This window comes from Vitis vinifera, chromosome 18 (assembly GCF_030704535.1).
Source record: "Vitis vinifera cultivar Pinot Noir 40024 chromosome 18, ASM3070453v1".
In the NCBI taxonomy this organism is placed as follows: domain Eukaryota; kingdom Viridiplantae; phylum Streptophyta; class Magnoliopsida; order Vitales; family Vitaceae; genus Vitis; species Vitis vinifera.
The window spans coordinates 6,323,298-6,344,138 of NC_081822.1; the positions used below are offsets into that span (position 1 = coordinate 6,323,298).

The following is a 20,841-nucleotide window of genomic DNA, read 5'->3' on the forward strand; positions in this document are numbered from 1 at the left end:
AAAATACTTATTCAATCAAGTTTGATTACGATTGAGATTGATGTCAATTTGGATTCAAGTTAATGTTAATAATAATAAATTATTTTAATAAAATTTAATATAAAAAAATTTATCAAAATTTAAGTAATTATACGTGAGTTTTAAAATGTCAATTTAATTCATTTTAATAAATTGATAAAATTAGTTTTCAAAATTTTCAAACTAAATTTAAGTTTTTCCTCTCATTACCATTTAAGACACCCAATAATTTTTTCCCCCCTTGAATTGACTAGTTTTCAAACAAAGAGAAACATTTTTTTTTCTTTTGAAAAATATTTAAATACGGTTTAAAGAAAACACATACAAATAAAAATTAAATGTAATAATACTTTGTAGGGATGGGCCTTATTTATATTTTGATTGTGGTCCCGTAAATAGAACCGAACCATACACATTCAGTGAAGGTGATATCTCTATTGTGCTTCCAAAAGGTACGGCTTTCTTCCCACAACCCTCATGCTTTCGGAGCCACACCACCTTTTATAAAAAGGAAAAGATGGGGTTTATTCATTGGCTCGCAGCCTCGCACTCACGTTTTCTTTCCTCACAACTATCTCCTTCTGTTTACTTATCATTATTGATTTCAAATGAGGCGGGTACAGAGGGAGAATTGGTTTTTACTTATTGAATTTACATCACAGCCTATGACTGTCTTCCGGAGTAAAAATATTAGGAGAGGTCGCCTTTTCCCTTGGTCCATGTACTGAATATGATTTGGCTGATGATTGACACTTGTCCACGCTTTTTCTCTTTCCCTTCCTTTTAATAATAATTAATCTGGAGGTGTGGATCAACACCAAAATATTTTAACTTTCAGTCTTGTTTTCCAATTTCCATGTAGGAAAGAATCTCATTGGTGGTCCAAATATTCTTCACGTGGTTTCCGCCAATCAAAAGCGGACAAATCTGAGGGCAGACTCCAAACCCTAAAAGATCCTTCTTACTGCCGTAAGCAAAACTCAGTAATATTTCACACGCGCCAAGGATGTTTGGCATTGGACAGAACTCGATAAAGGCGTGCAAAGAGCAACGTGGATTGGGTAATGGTGATTAATTTTGTCTCCCTCACGTGCATGTCGGGTAATCAAAACCTAACACGTGCCTTTCTCCTCTTACGGGGAATGGCAGTAATTTGTAAATCGGTGGAGGATGCTAATGGATGGGTGGTGGACCACTCGTTAGATCTTGAGAATGAGCATATCCATATGCATGGAGGGTAGCTTAAATTTCATGCTATTAAGCTAATTGGTGGAGCTGGGGTTGTTTGACCGTCCTTTTGCATATGTAACATCCATTGGAACCCACAATTATGGTTATTTACAGCTATATTTTAGTAAAATATTATTTTATTTCTTTTTTAATTAATATAATAATAAACCAATATTTATATTAAACTTGTTATGATTTAACTACACCTTTAATTCCTTATCAACATAAAAAAAAAAATCTAAACAAATAGCAAGTCCAAATATTTTAAATTTTTAAAATTTTTTGTAATTTAACTTTAAGTCAAATTAAGTTTTCAACAATGTTAATATGAGGATCATGAATATGCTTGAACAGATCCGCTGTCATAAATAATATTCGACCTTCAAAGACTATTTTAATTTTAAAAGAAGGTGAGAATTATGGTAAAACTAAAAATAATTTTTTCTATTATTGCACTGAAATAAAAAAAGTATAATGTATCTAACATATACTCCACCAATCACTAGTGGAGTCATAAATGTGGGATAGGGGTAAAATAGAAAAAGATTGGTTGTAAAAGGGCAATGCCAATCTAAACAAATAGCAAGTCCAAATATTTTTAAATTTTTAAAATTTTTGTAATTTAACTTTAAGTCAAATTAAGTTTTCAAAAATATTAATATGAGGGTCATGAATATGCTTGAACAGATCCGTTGTCATAAATAATATCCGACCCTTAAATACTATTTTAACTTTAAAAGAAGGTGAGAATTCCGGTAAACTATAAATAATTTTTTCTATTGTTGTACTGAAATAAAAAAAGTATAATGTCTCTAACACATACTCCTCCACCAATCACTAGTGGAGGAGTCATAAATGTGGGATAGGGGTAAAATAGAAAAAAATTGGTTGTAAAAGGGCAATGCCAGAAGTAAATTTGACTTAATTGATGAAGTCTTTTTGGCCTTTTAGTTTAGTGAAAATTTACTTTTTCAGGGTTACTTGCCACCTCTGGACATATGCTGAGTCCGCCGGTGGTTCCAATATTTGGTGAAAGTTTCGGTCTACTCAAAACATATAGGGAGGAGATCCATGTATATTGCAATTTCTAAATGTCCAAGTATTTAATACGGCAGCCATGTGAGATGGGAAGACAGTGGTAAGTGCCAACTTGGTACTTTGCACCGTTGAAGGATCAGATATTTTTTCTATCAAAATTTTGAGATATTTGGCAGCACTTTCTTCGATTTCCTAATTTGGAAACCTCAAAACACAAAAGTGGAAAACCCTTTTCTTTTTCTTTTTCTTTTTCCTTCTTTCTCTTACTTTTCATTCTCCACGTTTTGTACTGACACGTGGTTCACACAAGCCTGTTTGGCAGCATCTACCGAGCCAGTTAACATGATTCGTGGACCCAGTCAACGTGAAGAGAACTTGAGAGCTTAATGACCCATATGCCCTTTTATTTTATTGTGCAATGCCAAACACATCCTCGCTTTCTATACCATAATAAAGATGATTAAGTGCTTAATGTTGTGACCCTAACGCGTGGAGAGTATCTTGTATTTCTTCAAATGCAAGTTTTACTTTGTTTAATTTTTTTAGATTCCATCTCTTAGGTTACTTTTTAAATTTGAATAAAAGGCTTTCCATATTAAGTTAATTTCACTTATTTTTTTTAAGATTTTCGTTAAATGTGCTTACTATCCTTAATTTAAAATTTATTTAAATAGCCTTTTTAATTTGATTTAAAGAGTGAAATTAATACATAACAAGGATATAGGACGGTCCACCGAAAAGGGGAGTGAAATTAATAAATAAAAAATATAGAGAAAAATAATGGATAAAATTTTAAATTAATGATAAGTAAATGTATTTAAAAGTGAAATTAACCAATATCAATAAATAAGTTATTTTGCTTTTTTTTTTTTCAATCGAAAAAAGAATTTCAATATATTTAAGTTTCCTTTCATCATCGCGAGATCACGTCCATAAATACGAGAGAAAAATAAATAAATTTAAAGCTAATAAATAATTTTTTAATATTATTTTAAATTTATTTAGTTTTTTTTAAATTAACATATTAGGTCTGAACAAAATAAAAAATGACTTGAAAATTTATTTTTTTGGTTTTATTATAAAAAACATAAAATATAATAAAAATTAATATGAAATTTATATATATATATATATATATATATATATATATATGTATATTTTTTACTTTTTAAAATATTTTCTATGGAACAAAAGATAATTTAAATAATTTAAAAATATATAAATTTTAATTATATTTATTTATTTTTATATTTTTCATAATATGATCAAGTATGATAAAAATATTTTGTCAAAACATTTATTTTTTAATACTTTCTTGAAAATTTCAAAGTTAATCCTTAAAAGGAATTTTTATCTGAAGTCCGTGTTTATTATATTTTAATAAAATCCCATGCAAAATACTCGGTTCACTTAAGTTCATACATATATATATATATATGGTTTGGTATTATTTCTTAAAATCATTCAAAGGCCGCTAGGGATGCAAAATTGATTTAAAGATTCAAAACCTAACCTGGTTCAGGATGGGCCTCCAGCCTTGCAAAGGCTAGGCCTAGTTATTTATTTATTATTATATATATCTACACCTAGAAAAAAGAAGAAGCACAATTGCCCCTCTTTATTTTACTATTGAGAAAACCACACCTTGCCTGCAGGCATCATTTGAGAGGAGGAGGGGTAGTCATCGATCATCATTTGAATTTGGTGTCTGAAACTAGGGACTAGTCCCGTCCAATTAACGCTCCTGACGTTAGTAGTAAGCGCTAAAAAGTAAAAACCAATAGGTCGTGTTCTTTATTGGGCAGAAAAGTTGGAAAAATGGGTTGCTAAAAAATGATTAAATTTGATTAGACTTGTACACTCAAAATGCAAAGCGGTCAGAAAGAATCAGGTGGCGACCTCGTTGACAATGACACACCTCTTCACTCAATTTAACGTCTCAACCCTCAGCAGCCATCCGTAGGACACATTTGTCATTTCAATATCATATTAGCAACTAGCAAGTGGGCGACCTTCACCTGAATTTCCAAAAGCGAGTTTCCTAAAATAGGAACCCACCCTTGTCCCACGTGTCGGCAATCTATACGGTAGACGGCGCTACTTAAAAGGCAAGTGGTTTTATCAATCCTCGGGGAATCTGATTGGGCCACGTACTCTGAGAGTGAAACCACTAGCGGTTTTCTACGCCGAATCGGTGGTTTCTTTTTTTTTTTCTGTCCTTACAAATTCTTTACACACTTTCCTTATATAGGACGATGATGTGAATCAGAACCAACTGAAACGACGATTACGAAACCTGGCTTTGTCTCCATTAAAGCTTTGCCAAGTAAGGTTTTCTCGCAAGATTTCTCTGATTTTCGCCGAAAATTTCTTTATCCGTACCTGGATTCACTTACAGTCTGTTTGGCTACCGAGAAATCCCAGGGAAAAGATACTGAAAATTGGAATCTTACTTTATTCCGCTATTCTCGGAGTTTCCTTTCCCATCGATGATTTTTCGGAACCAAACGGAGCATTTTTTTTCCCTTCCTTTTCTTCATTATCTGATCTCAGAATTTGAACTTCCTACTTTCTCTATCTAGAAAACCTAGCTTGGAGGTGTTAAGGATGGGGAGAGGAAAGATCGTGATTCGGAGGATCGACAATTCCACTAGCAGGCAAGTGACGTTCTCGAAGCGGAGAAGCGGACTGCTGAAAAAGGCTAAGGAGCTGGCGATCTTGTGCGATGCCGAAGTAGGAGTGATAATCTTCTCCAGCACTGGAAAGCTCTATGATTACGCAAGCACCAGGTCCTATAAGATCTCAACAAAGTTCCTTTACATTTTTACTATTATTATCTTTCGTATTCTGCATATATGAAGCTCCAATTTAATTAAGATCTGTATATTCAATCTCTATTATGCTTCTTTTGTATATTGATACTCGATTTACTGTGAGATTAGAGGATTTTCTGCTTCATTGATGCAAATATGCTTGTTCTCTTTTGATCATCCTACAATCATGTGCTTGATCATGCATTTTCATGTACTTGTGCATCAATTTCTGCATATATATATTGGCTGTTATGCTTATCCGCGATCTTATTAGTTGCTGTGTAGCGATGTCATTGTTGTTCAGTAGTAATATTAAGTGGCTGGTCTTTCACTCATGAACCTCCCAAACTCTACCTGGGAGAAGAATACAGTTGATTCAATCCATTTAGGAGTTAGATTTAAGTATCGTGACCTTAGGTAATAAATCGATTTTGAATCAGCAAAATGAGAAGATAGATCGAATAGCATTTAGTCGAGCCTAGCTCGGTATGTTTAAGCTCAACTGTTGTCTTGGAGCTTTGGTTTTCACAATTAAATACACGTTTAAACTTCAATTATAATCCTTTATTTGAGTTACAATTAATAAAGTTATATAAAAGAGAAGAAAAAGATAAAGTTGTCGTTTTAATTAAAAATTTATAAAATGTATATATCCTTAAGTCTCTCCTCTCTATCTTCATTACTTTGATTTCTCAAATAGAGCATGGTTCATAACTTCAGACTAGGAAACATAGCAGTATGGGCTATCAAAATGAAGAAGAATTGTTTTCCAACTTAGTATCCGTATCCTTGCATACAAAAAGATGTGCATTAGCAGTGGTAGTAGAATGTAGAGATATAACAGACCACAAGGACTTCATGCTAGAATTAGGCGTTTCGAATTTTTAGCCAGGTATGTCCAGTGTTTATACATGGAGAGATGTGGTAACTATAAATACAACGTATGCTTAAAGTAGAGCTCCCATTAGATTGGTCATCTTTGTTTTGTTGTGCTAATTTTGGTCCAACAAAACACAATTTCATGCAAGTGGATTGAGTTTCTTTTCTCTTTTCTTGAGTGAAGTTCCAGCAATCTTATGTGATAATAGGTATAAACCTGATTTGAAATTTGTTTTTAAAATAGTTTTTTTTTAAAAATAAAAAACTATTTTTCATACTTGAGAATGTGTTTAGTAATTTTTTTTGGATAAAAAACTGTTTTTGAGAATATGCTTTGAAAGCATGATGTTTTTTGAAAATTTATTTTAACTGTTTTAAGTTGTTTTCACTTATTTTTTATGATTTGTATAAATACAGAAAAGGGCATTACAAAAAACAGATTAAGAACATTACAAATTCCAAACCGATTTTTTTTTCTACAATATATCATAAAATTATTTTTGAAAACCCTTCTTAAAGTTTATTTTTCGAAAACTATCCAAACAACCCTGACTTTCTATCCACCCTCAAAACTTAGAAGAACTATGAGGTGCTAAAATATCTATCTTTCAAGGCTTGGCCTAGCCTTGTAGTAAAAGCGAAAAACTTTGTTGGATATTTCATTACTATTGCAATAAAAACAAAATTATGCATACTTTATAGTTTCATTTTTAAAAGACTAGAGCCCTCCGACTTACAAAGATATTTTGGACGGGGACATTTACAGATGGAGTTATAGGATCTTATGATTACAGATGATATAATCCCTTTTAAGCCATTAAGGAAGAGATTTTCGTGCTAAGTGATTTTGGCTCCAAAGGTAGGAGTTCCTCGTTGCTGAGGCTCTCTCTGTCCAAAAGTCTTTTCTTCCCTCCTTTCGTTTTGTTAGCATCCTCAAAGCTTTGTATCCTTTGAGAGTACAATTGACAATGAAATTCATTCTTATGTTTATATTTCAATCATGAACAAAAATGATACTTTTAAGATTTTAGAAAACATATTTTAGGAGAAAGACCTCCATGATATATATATTTATATTAGGTTTAAATTTTTAAAAAAGAATTTCATTTAGGTTGCCAATAATAGAACGTGAGATTCCGTCACCCAGAGCTTCATAGTTAGAAGAGCTTGCATGATTTTTTTTGTTTTCTTGAGACATCGTTAGACATCGAGTGCTACCCAGAGATTCCCAATTTTTTGTGCTTTACAAAGAACGATGAGACAGTTTTTGTTGCATGTCCTTCGCCAGTCTCCCGGCCCATACGTGCTTTCCCCAAAATTAAAAGACCATCGTTGGAGAGGAGTGGGGTTTTGAGTATGGCTATATTTGGCCGGACGTACTTTTAATATATTATTATTATTGTTTATAGTAGCAATATAGAAAAAGGATAAGAATATTTTGAAATCCATATCATCGATTTAACTGGATAAACATATGGATCAAGTGGGTATAATATAGTAAGGCTACATGTGATTGGATCAAGTAAATTAATGCAACCTTGAGAACCCATGCAGTGTGTTTGCCAGCATGGCAGCATGCTGATCAAGTGAAATTCATTTAAAAGGCAAAAAGAGGAAAGAGGAGGTAAAAGTTTCTCTTTCCCCACTCCACCAAGGATATGACGTAGATATGTCGTTTCCTACCAAACTGGTAAAGAATGTGGAGGGTACATGCTGGCGCCGCATATTGTTGTTGCTGTTATAAGAAAGCTGTTCCCGATGCCCAATATGTGTAGGTTCATGGACCAGCCTACTTTTTTGTTGCATTTCAAGTTCATTGGTTGGAACTTTTAAAGTCTACGAATTGGTGACTTGCAGTCAAACGAAAGGCCCATTTGTCATGATCGATTTAATAATAATATAGAGTTATGTGAAGCTAGGATTTTTTGACAATCTTCTTTAATTCTTTTCCATCTGTGAACGTTCCGCAGACCTCAAGAAGAAAATAGCTGGTAAACGAAAAATAGTTTTTTATGTGAAGAGAAATTAGGTTTGTGATATTTACTTTAAAATATAAACTTTTTATTTTAAGTAGTATTAAAGTACCTCTGACGATGATTTTGAAATATTTATAGTTTTTTTAACTCTTAAATTTTTTTTTATTTTTTAAGTATTAGAAATGTTAAACATATTTCTTAGAATTATTATCAAACGCATTTTTAGAGTGCATTTACCGGTGATTCTATGAAGTGTTTCTGCCATTTTTAATATTCGTAAATTTTTATTTTTGAAGTATTAGAAATATTAAAAACACTTCTTACAATTATTACCAAACGCACTCTTAATCTCTCCATGTTCTTTGTTGAATTTTTTATATAACATTTTCTTATCAGCATAGTCTTGAACTCTCTTTAGGATTTGTTTTTAATAAGGTCATAATATTGTAACATGAGATCTCTCACGCCTCTTAACTTCTTAAGTTCAACTTTACTATTCTTGATTCTTTTTTAAACTCGGCTTCATCTTTAATTTTCAAGTTATAAATATTTCAAAGTGATTATATTTTTAAGAAATTTAAAAAAATAAAAATTATATTGCCTACCTATTTCTTTGTATGATTATTTATACAAAGCATGGGAGATATAATTAGTTTTTTTGTAAATATTTTGTTATTATATCTTTTCAATTAAATTAGAGTTTAGATGCATTTAAAACATAATTAATATCGAATTCCTAGTAGTAAAGAGTTCAGGTACCACATAGGTTACTAGTGTTCATATTTAACACTGAAAAACTTAATTTTACTTGGATGCAAACTAAGAATGTAACTGAAGTGATAAGGTGTCAACAAAAGATTATGAAAAATGTGACTAGATGTTAATACAAATATAGTAATCAAGATATAAAACTTTGGTGTGTACCTCTTCAGGGTTGTAGAATTTCCTGTTTAAAAATTTATTGTAATATATTAATTTAATACAAGGTGATAACTTCTTCTATATGGAGATAATTAGTTTTGTTATTTTCCTTCATGTTCAATTCTTCAAACATGTTATCCCAATAAATATTTGAGTAATGTTATTCTTTCACCCCTTCTTCTCAAGCTATGTAAGCAGTGATTTTTGGATTGGGCTATCTAGTCACGCTGTTCAAGAATAGGGATGACAACGGGATGGGTTTGGGATGAGTCACCCTCATCCCAAACCCATTTAGTTTATTCAAAATAATTCTCATTCCCGTTCTATTAAAAAAATAAAATGAAGGCGTGTGGGATGGATATGTGAATTTTCCATACTCGTCTCCCTTGTCTCGTTTAACTTTTTTTGAAATTTTTTTAATTACATTAAAATAAATATATTTTATAAATAATTAAAATATTATAATTTATTTTATTGAAAACTATTTTTATTATATATAATAATAATAATAATAATAATAATAGGAAAATAAAAATGAAATGAAATTAATTTTATATATGAGATAGGACAGGATAATATCATAACTCGCCCCAACTTGTCTTGGGTTTTGAAAAAAAATTTAAACCGGCTTCTAACTTGTTTACCTAAATTTCAAACTCATATCATTAGGGTTAAGGTAAGGCGGGTACCTGAAAAAATCCACCTTATTGTCATCCCTGTTCAAGAAGGAAAAGCTAAATACAAGAATAAATATACATTTTTAACCAAGTAACCACATGAAATATAAAACAAAAGGAAAAATGGGGAAAAATCGAATTGCAATAAAGGTGTTGTGATATTTAAAATAATTTAAAATTAAAATTTTTAAATAAGTAATCTAAATTATATAAGCAATCATGATTCAATTAAAAAGTGTAAATTTTTTCATTTTTATATGAAAAAGTTGCTCTTTTTTTTTTTTTCGTTCTTCCCTTTTCCTTTTCCTCTTTCTTAATTTGACTTTGGCTAGACCGAGCATAGAGCTCTAACCCTCTTTTCTCTATCCAAAGAGAAAAACTATTTTTCCAAACTAATTTTTAAATTTTTTTATTATACTTAAGTCTGATATAAAATAATTTTTATTACAACTTCCACTCTCTCCTATCCATAATGGTTGTTTTAACATACATTTACTCCCTTAATCAATATAGGATTTCACCCATTGCTAGGTTAATTCAAGGGAATTTACTCTTTGTATATGGGGTCAAAAACTTTCCTTACTTAAGCAATATGAGGTCTTAACCATTCTTAGGTCAAATGGAATCTCCTACATTAGGATAAAAAATTAGCTTTAATACTATTTATAATAATTCACTTTCTTTTATTTATATATATATATATATATTATTTTCAAAACATATCCTTAAGGTTATGAAGAGTCTATCACCATAATAATTTGTTCCATTACGTGTAAATATTGTCTACCTTGGGTTAAGGCCTTTACGATTTTTAAATGCATTTCTACAATTAAAAGAAGTTTACTAATATCAAAACCTTTTCTCCCCAACTAAAGTGGAATCTCACAATTGATCCTCCCTCGTGAACACATGATGTCCTTATCTTGCCCCATGACATTACGAGGTCAAAAAGGCAAACATCAATTATAGAACCAAATAGAAAAATTCTCACACTAGGGTTAGAGATCGATTTTGATATAACTTGTAACAATTTGCTTCCTTCTATGTGGATATAGTTTGCTTTAAACCAAACCCCTCACAACTTTAAAATATGTTTATAAGTTAGAGAAGTTCATGTCATTACATATATAATGTTATAAACTCCTTTCTCAAACCAATATGTGATCTCACAATCACCTCCTATGCAAATATGACATCTTGGTCATGTTTCATAGAATTGTGAAGCCTAATGAATAAACACTTCTTATGGGAGTAGATAGATAGTCTTCCACATCAGATTCAAGAATTGATTCATATTCCATTTATATCGACCTACTCCTTGTGTAAATATTGCATCCTTAGAGCTAAGGCTATCACAATTTTAAAGTGTCTCCATAGATTAAAAAAAAAAACCCTACTATTAAGGCTACAACTTGGGTGGATTGGTTAGGTTGATGGTTAACCAAAATGTAACCTGAATTAAGAAAGAATCAACTTGATCCCAACCCAACCCAATCTCTAATGTAAGATTCTTAATTCAAGTTTAACCCAACTTTATTTTTTGAAGTTTAAGTTAAGCTCAATTTGATCATGATAGACTTTGAGTTAGTTCGTTTGATTGAGTTGTATGATTCAAAATTCATCCACAATGTTTCTTAATTTTATTTTTTTTATATAGATATTTAGACTACAATTTAAATAGTAAATGAAACAAAATTTCAAGATAGTAATAAAAAATAAAAATAAATTTCTCTATCTTTATAAAAAAATGTAAAAGTATATTGATATAAGTATAGTTTCATTTTTATTTTCTTGAAAATCTAAAAAGAAAATATTATTTTATAGGGCTATATACATTATAAATATCATAAAAATATTAAATCCGGTTTGGTTTAAATTTGGGTTGTTCAATCCCTAACCCAAGTTCAACCTAGATTTAGCTTAGATAGAATAAAACTTAGCCTAAGTCAAACATTGAATGTTACAGATGACTACTCAAGATAGTCCGAACATCAAGTTAACCTATCCAAGTTGCACCCTTACCTACTTAATATATAATGTCAATAACTTTTTTTCCTTAGCCATTGTGCAATCTGGCATAAATGATAATTTTTTTTTCAAATAATTATACAAAATATTAACCATGTGATTTTTGTAATAACACTAGAATTAGATTATTTTTTTTAAACCATTTTTACTAGTGCAACAAATTTGGGTATTTTTTTGAAATTCATAAAAGTGTTCAATTACTATTTTTTTTGTCAAAATTATTACTTTCAAACATCTTGTCTAGAATGATATAAAACAAGTGCAAATATACTTAATTATTAATTTTCTATGTTTTTAACATGAAAAACCAATAAACAAAGGAGTGTACGTGGAAATAAAAAAATCAATATTATTATCCTCAATTCAATCAAAACCAATAAAATCTGTTGAGCTTTCAATAATTAAGAAGTACAGTTTGGTTTCAGAACTATGAAAACCAACTTGATCCATTAAATTTCTGGTTTCATTTGTCTCATGAATGATATAATCAAACCCAACTGATGTTTGAAGGTTTCTACCCTTTTTGTAATTATAATTACTTAATGTTGGATGCATTTATGTAAATTCATTGATATAGAGGCCCTATTAAAGTAGTTCATTATTATTGGGCAATGACCCAAAATGTAGAAGTGCCATTATATTTTAGGCCTAAATTTTAAATGACTTTTGGGCTTTACACTCAAATGAATTAGAAACAAACTTGAGAAATCAATTAGGCTAAAGACCCAAATTGGTTTGGTTCAACTTATTGATTTAAATGAATGAAACCAAGTTCAACTTCAAGTTGATTCAATTAATTTTTTCACCAAGAATAGATTGAATCTGCCCTTTAAGCAAACATATCACTTAAAGTTTTTGTATATATAACACTATTAAATTTAAATTAAATTCAAGTTTATTTAAATTTGAGAGGAAAATACAAATGCCATTGGTTCCATTGGGGTAATCTTAGGTGATGTTTGTTTTTTTCACTTAAATCCAAATAAAACTTAATTTAACTAATTCAAGAAAAAACTTTAAAGTATTAAGTTGTTAATTTTTTTATAAATTAACTATTAAGTATTAATAGGGTGAGGGATATGTTAAGATTATGTTTTAGTTATTTCAAAAAGTTATTTTTAGCATTTAGCAAAAAGTAAAGTATTTTGACTTTTTTTATTCAATGAATTTTTTTAAAAAAATAAGTAATAAATAAATAAAGTTAAAAACATATTATCTAAAATCTAAACATAGGTTGCATTCAACATTAAATTAAAAAAAAACAAACACCACCTTAATGTCACTTAAGTAGATTTAAATGAGAAATGTATTTCAGATTTAACAATTGATAAAAAAGATTACATTACCTAAGTGTGTAAATAGAACAAAGCTTTTAATAATGAAAAAATGGAACAAAGGAAAATTTGTTAAGATCTATCCCTTCAGTTTAGATACATTGGTTGAATTTGAATCAATTAGGCTTTAAACTACTTTAATGAAGTCCATATCATATCTATAATAATATATATAAACAAACCCCTTAATAGATTTGCATTCAACATTAAGTTAAGATAACAAACACCACCTTAATGTCACTTGAATAGATTTAAAAGAAAAATGTATTTAAGATTTAATTCATAAAAATGATTATATCACCTACGTGTGTAAAGGTATTAGTCAAATAGAACCAAGCTTTTAGTAATGAAAAAATTGAACAAAAGCAAATTTGTTAAAATCGACCTGCTTTAATTTAGACAGTTTGGTTGAATTTGAATTAATTAGGCTTTAAACTCAATTGGTTTAATATTTGAAAATCAATTTAGTTGACAATATATAATAATAAACTACTTTAATGAAGTCCATATCATATATACAACAATATATATAAACAGATCCTTAATAATAAATTACAACAATTAAATAATTACCAACCCAAGTTTCCATTCCCTAAAGAAATTGGGTTTCTTGGTTGGTGAAAGTAGCACCTAATTTAGTTCATTTTGATTGGTTTGGATTAGTTCTATTTATTCTTTAGTTCCATCTACACCATTACCAATGCTTTTTCATTAGAGTAAGGCATCCATAGGAAAATAACACCCTATTTGGCAACCCTTTTTAAATATAATTTTCTATTCTTAAAAATAGAAGATTATTTTCAAGACTCGAAAACACAATTTTTTGGAAAAAAAAACAGATTTTTTTTTTTAGAACTTGTTAAAAAACAAAGTGCTTTACAAGAATATAGTTTGATTGTTTTCAATTTTTTTAATCATATAGTTATGTAGAATGATTGAAATAAAACACTATTAATAAAAGTTATTTTTAAGAAATATTTGGAAATAGAGAAAAAAAAAAGGTTAAGAACATTCCAAGTTACCAAACAAACTTTTGTTCTAGATACCATCAAAGATCGACTTTTGAAAATGTTATCAAACAAGCCTTTAAACTCAATATAGGACACTAAAAGAGTGTTATGACTTGTTGTCTTCATATGCACACGACATTTTTGTTGTTTGATGATATTCACGCTTGTCAAACTTTACCATCTATGGTTGTGGAGGTTTGCCCTTGAGTGGGAAAGTCTATGAAGAAAGGTCATTCTAAGAAAATTCAGGAAATTGGATGATAGGTAAAATATATGAGGTAAGAGAGAGTTTTGGCATAAATATGTGGAAAGACATTATAAAAGGTCGGGAAGATTTTAGCCACAAGATAGTTATTTGCGTTGAAAATGGCAAACGAACAAAATTTTGATGAGATAGGAGGGTTGAGGAGAACAGATTGAAAGAAGCATTTCCTTTGTTGTACATGCTAGCTTCTTCTAAGAATGCTATAATTGTTAATTTGTGGGAAAGAGGATGTAGAGGCTAATGGTTGGTACGATTCAAAAGACTCTTCCAAGATTAGGAAATGGAGGGGGTAACCCAATTTCTAGTGCTTATTTATTCAATGAGAATGCAAGTTGAAGGAAAAGACATCTTAATATGGACTAAGGATAGGATGTTTTGTGTAAATTTGTATTACAATTTCTTGTATGCTAAGACTAGAGTAGATTTCCTAACCAAAGAAATTTGAGGCTATAAAGCTCCTTAAGAATACGTTTTTTTTTTTCCACTTGGGAAACATAATGAGGGAAGATCTTAATTGTAGACATGTTAAAGAGAGGATGGATGATAGTCAATATTTGTAGCTTGGGCAAAAAGAATAATTAATGGAGAAGAGCTTCCAGATCAAAGATTAAAAGAAAACCTCATTAAATCCCCTTTTTGGGATGACCCTATGTTCTATTGGAAATGAAAAATTTTCCAATGATGAAATTCTTAGATAACCATAACTGTGGGTAGTTTGGGCTTTTTAAGGGTGTTTTTTGGTAGATACCTTTCGACAAATTTTGCCTTTTAGCTTTGTGTATACTCCTTGTATTATATTCGTTGAGCCCCGTTTCTTAGCACTATTTATATATATAAAATGATTAAGGGTGACAAAATCTGCATACTTCTAGTAGGGCATTGACTAGTATTTTCTAAATAGAAAAGGGTATGATAGGCTATTGCTCTAGTATGACCTTCTTCCAATTTTGAGAGAGAAATTCGAAAGCTAGAGAGTTCAGTTAACTACGATTGCTCTCCATCCACTATAAGGGGAATAATTTAGGGAAGGGGTTGGACTTGGGCTTAGGAAGCTTTAGTGCTCAATAGGAGTTTCTTTTTTGGGGTTGCGGTATGAGTTTCTTTTTTCTCTTGCATCTTAGTTTCTTTTGTGGCTATTTGTTGTTAGGGTGGTGGGTTTTTCTTCCCTATTCTCCCGCTTGTCGATTGATCCTAATTGTATACTCTGTGTGTACTTTGTTGTGCCTTTTGGCAAGTGCTTTTAATATATCTTGCTTATTTACCTATCAAAATATCCCATAGCTTACAAGTTGACCAAACTTTGTACATTCACAACTAGGATGACCAACCCTGTATACTTTCGAGTGGATATTGACTCTAAGACACTATGTATCACAACTGATTGTTCTATGTAAAAATTATAGATTCAGCCTCATTGTCCTTCATGACTTTAAGTAGTATTTACACATTTTAGAGTTGTCATTTATAAGGGAAAAAACCTTCTCCCTGCAAAGGACATGCCATCTCACAAGCATTCATAACTTTTTAATTATATTGTTACTATTTTTATTAAATAAAAAAAAAAAAAACTTATCAATATGAAAAGAATGTAATACAGGTCACATACATAATCACATGTAGAAAAATTTCCAACCGCTCCATTGACATGTAGACACTCACCTATAATAAACCCAACATATTCAAGATCTCATACAAAAATACCTTCTCAATATGTTATGGGACTTGATTATGTTCTTTTCCTCTCTTTGGGCCTCTTGTACTGTAACTTTTAAAGGAGTTCTTCTTAAGTGTTTTACAACTCAACTAGGCTGCGGTTTGCGCTTCAAAAGTTTGAGAGTGTTGGGGTTTCTCTTTGTTTTTAGTTTTCTAAAGTTGGGTGGTTTCTACTTTGTTCAGTTTTTGTTTTTGTGGGAAGGACCTCTCATCCTTCTCTTGTTTTCTTCTTTTTCTCTTGTATCTTTTCTTCTATTAATATAATTTTCTTCGTTTCTGATAAAAAAAAAATAAAAAAAAAATGTATCCAGTTCCTGTTGTACCACATCAACACCAATTCATATTTTGTCATCTCAAATCTTAAAGAAAAAAAAAATTCAATTTGAAAATAATTAAGGAAAATTTTCATAGCTAGATACTTTCTCCTCAACATATTGCTACTCTTCAACTTTGTTATAGTTCTCAGTCGCTTGTTGTAGCTAATTTTCCCTAAGCATGGTCATCATAGCTTCTACTTTGTATTCCCGTAAGTTCACCTGTTTTCACTTCTAATTCCTTATATAGCTACAATGACGATCTTTTGAATTATCCCCTTTAATCATCCTTGAGCAGAAAATATGGAAGTATGAAGAAAATTCTAGTTTCCAACTTTCTTTCCCCCCTCAAACATGTTTTTTGTTTGAAACCAGTCTCACATACTTGTAATTGAATAATGTCATGAGCCACTTTAAGACTTTTTTTGGTTGGGGTTTTGGGTGGGGGAGGGGGAGACGGAGAAAGGGAAGGGGGGAATTGTAATTATTATATAGCAATATATAGATTGTACAATATGTAGATTAGAATTATGGAGGTTTTGGTATTCAAAGAGGCTCCACAAACATTTAGTTTGTAAATACAAATGTAAAAGATAGATCACAGAGAAAAGGAGAATAAAAAAACATAAAGACAGTCATAAACTCACCAAATTCCACATGATTTAAGTAAACTAAATTGAAATGCATGATTTTTATTTTTATTTTTATTTTTTTTAAAAAAAAACATAAGGAAGGTCATAAACTCACCAAATTCCACATGATTTAAGAAGACTAAATTGAAATGCATAATCATAAACGTATACTGTGACCACTGTAAATTGTCTTCAATGTTGAGGAAAAAAGATTTAAGAGGCTGGAAGATTTTCATGAAAAGCACTATTTATAGTCTCCCTAGCAACTATATGTAAGCTTTGATGATGCCAAAAGGCCTAAAAGAAATTTGCTTTAGAAGGGTGGGTTGACAACTAGAAAGATTCATCCAGTCCCAATAGAAGAGTTTGCTTTGTTAAGACTAATGATGGTTTGGGTATTATAGACAATCTTGAACAAAATTATGAAGATTTATCAGTGGGAAGGACAGTTAGTACGGAAGGGGTGGAGGAGGTGTTGGGGTTGTGTTTGGAATTTGAGATAGCACAGAGGCTAGTAGGGTTATCCTCTGGAAAGCATCAGAAGACTTTTATACAAATTCGATTCCCTAAAATGTTTAATATGGTAGTTCTGAAAGAAGTTTGGGTGCTAGATTGTTGAATTGAGGGAGAATAGCTTCTAGGTAGCAAGGACTCCATTTTCTGAGGTGGCTTCTTTGAAAGGCAGCTAGAGCCATTTATGCAGCTCCTAGACGTAATGTCTATTCATAGCAGTGCAGGGGGTAGATTGGCATGGGGGAGCCTTGTTTTTTTTTTTCTTTTTTTTCACAAGCTTTATGACTCTTAAGGTGTCATCCAAAGTTTCTTTGCTAGAAAAGCCAGCATGGGAGGATATCTTAACATTAACAACTCTATGAGATGCAGTTGGATAATGGTTAGCGCAAACAAGAGGAAACTGCAAACCATACTCTGATTCATTGTGGATGAGCTTCTAATTTGTAGTCTCGGGTATTCTCCTTGTTTAAGGTGTCTTATTGTCATAGCTCACTCCCAATTTTGTGTAGATCTACAAATTTTCCATTCTCCAAGGGTTTCAAGCAGCTCCAAAATGTTCCAGAACTTTGAAGTGCCCGAAGCAGATTTTAAGGTATTTGAAGGTGCTTAGAGCAACTTTAAGGTGCTTGAAGGAGCATACAACAGCCGCTAAGGAGTTTAGTAGTGCTTGGACCAGCTTAGAAGTGCTTGACAAGCTTATTAGAATTCCATATTCAATATGTATTAAGAGGACTTTCCCCTCGTACCGATAACTAGGTGGTCTACCATCAATCAAGTTGACAAGTGTTTTGTAAAGTTTTCTAATGTTATTACACTTGCTTTCTTCAAATATTCTCTCTCTATAATTTTTTTTTTATCAGAATTTCTTCAAGCATTCTCTTCCTATTATTAACTCTTGCTTTTATTTTCCCAGTGGCTTGAATTAGGCTTATTAAGTTGCTTAGAGTTTGAGGTGCTGAGTTACCGTATGAATTCTCAGATAAGGTATTGGTCTGTGATATCACGCTCTTCCCAACCCATTTGGAGATTTGGCCGGGCATGATGGTTTCAAAGAAAAGAGATATAAGCCAATGGTTCACTTCTGATAATATAAAAAGAGAGGAACAGAAGGTTCTTCGATAATTTAGAGCAATCAATTTTGATTGTGAAGCACCAAGTCCTTAGAACTCTACTTTTATGGTCTAAAGATCTGATTCACTCTCTTTTTTTTGATAGTTTAGAGGCATTTCATAACTTTTGCTCATGCACTACCATAAGTTCTGTTGCCTTGGTGTACCTTGTACACCTTTCTATATACTAGGGTCACACTTCATTTTTTTATTAAATCACTTATTCTAAAAAATATACTATCCCCGACTTGTCTATAAAAAAGAATGCAAAGAAAATATAACATAAACTCAGATTTTCAAGAACATTCTTTCAGAAAAGCAAAAATAGGAAAAACAGAACTATTTGAAGTCCATACCTTGAGTTTATGTCTCTTGGAGTAATCATCTCCTTAGCAGGTAAACCTGTAATCTTTTGTTTAATCATAATGATATAATGAGACAGCCAACTCTTCACATAGTATTGCCTGACATTATGTTTCAAATTTCTGTATGAAATGCCCAAAAACAGTATACAGAACATATTGGAGATCTCACACAATTTCATTCTGCTATTCCAGCATTAAATCAATAACTGAGCGCTATATCAAAGCAAAAGAGGAACACCAACAACTGGTTAACCCAACTTCAGAAGTCAAGGTATTCTTCAGTAACCACCACTCCCATCTTCTTCTGTAAATTTATCCATGTTTAAAGAAGCATATATAGTTGATTTTGTATGCAAGCACAGCATTGCAGCATTATATATAGAATGCTTTATCTAATTGTTTGTGTATGTATTTATCAACCTATCCATAAGGTATAAAAAAATTTAAGACATGTTCAAACAACAATGCAGTTAATAGACAATAGGCAAACCTTCTCTGTACTTGCACTGGTGTCGCTCATGTTGGCATAGGAATCTGAGAGAACAGTATCAGAAAAATTTGTTAGGCAAGAACCAAATTAAAGATTTGATTTGTATGAATGAACAAGATTTGGATTAGACTTACTAATTGGGAAGGAGGAATTACAGTTCAAATTCCTGAATTTTTACCTTCTTGCAAACTTTCCCAACACGAATTATACACCTTCCACAAATCCTTAGCTCCCTAGGACTAATCAAAGAGCAACAATCAACATTCAATTCAACTGCCCATAATAAGGATGGGGATTATAATAGCAATAAATAATCGGTCTCTAAGGCATACAAGAAGCAACACCAGTCCATAATGAAGCAAAAATCTTAGCATTCACCAAGATAGAATTGATTATACCTGTACCTATCCTATGCAAACTGAATCATTTAACTCCCAAAGAGTTCGAAGAATAGAAATTGCAAAGACACTGCTTTTGTTCTTAGGCACTCAAAATTTTTTAAAAAGTTATAGATTTGTATGGAAGGCTTGCTAATCCATGCTAACACTACTTTTTTTGGAGTGAATATTTTCTTATATTTCTACTTCACATGATATAGGAGTTAGTAAAGGCCTTTTTTGACAACCACAGTTGAACAAATATCCACTCAAGTTTTCAAAGGCATCCACATATGTGCATATACGCAATCAGTGACTCTATTACAAAGTGGACAGTTGTTTTGATGCCCAATGTGCTTTTGCCTTGTCATTTCACATCATCAACACATTGAGTATCAACATCTCTCATTCACATTTGATTTTCCACAAATGCTCCTCCTTTTCAAGAATCCAAATTCACCTTTAAATAAACACTTTGATCATAAATTTATGTTAGATGTACTCCAAAAGATATTAAAGATGGATGTAACTTGGATGCAACCCCACTATACATGAAACATTCATATCATAAAGTAATTCTGAAGAAACAGGTTCCTGGACTTATTTTCCAATAGTTTCAAAGAAGTAATACTTATATGGACTCACTGTCAGAGTGTTTTCATTGCATGGATAGTCAAAACATCATTTTATTGGAGCACGTTGAGGAGGAAAGTTTCCAGTTGGCATAAAGCCTGTTAGTGAAGTATTGTAGGTCAGATATGTGGATCACTGTTCTTCACAAGCAGATTATGGGAATAACTAGATTGCAAATATGGAATTTCCTGTTGTCACCATGCAGCTACATATAGTTTTTGAAGTTGACATTATCACTGTCTCAAATAACCATATTCATGCTCAGAAATAAAGAGATTCTTTGTTCGTCTTACTATAGGTAAGCAAGAACAAATATGTTTAAAATGCTAGAAAAGGGGGCACGAATTACGCATTGTGACTAAGTGGCCAGGAGTTATGGAAGGACTTTGAAGTGGGAGAGGGCCAAAAGAAGGAAAAAACATTAGGAGATTGCATTGTGCATCAATGGGAGATGTGTTCTTTTTTATTAGATTAGAAGAAGCAAAACAAGATCCATGTTATCAACT

The 20,841-nt window shown here is 31.3% G+C and overlaps 1 long non-coding RNA gene across 1 annotated transcript; it reads left to right on the plus strand.

Moving 5' to 3' along the window:
* Positions 1 to 4,513: 4,513 nt before the first annotated feature.
* On the plus strand, positions 4,514 to 5,274 carry LOC132253202 (uncharacterized). The gene is made up of 2 exons (XR_009464987.1): positions 4,514 to 4,612; positions 4,869 to 5,274. It is a non-coding gene; the product is annotated as an uncharacterized LOC132253202 (long non-coding RNA).
* The last annotated feature ends 15,567 nt before the right edge of the window (positions 5,275 to 20,841 follow it).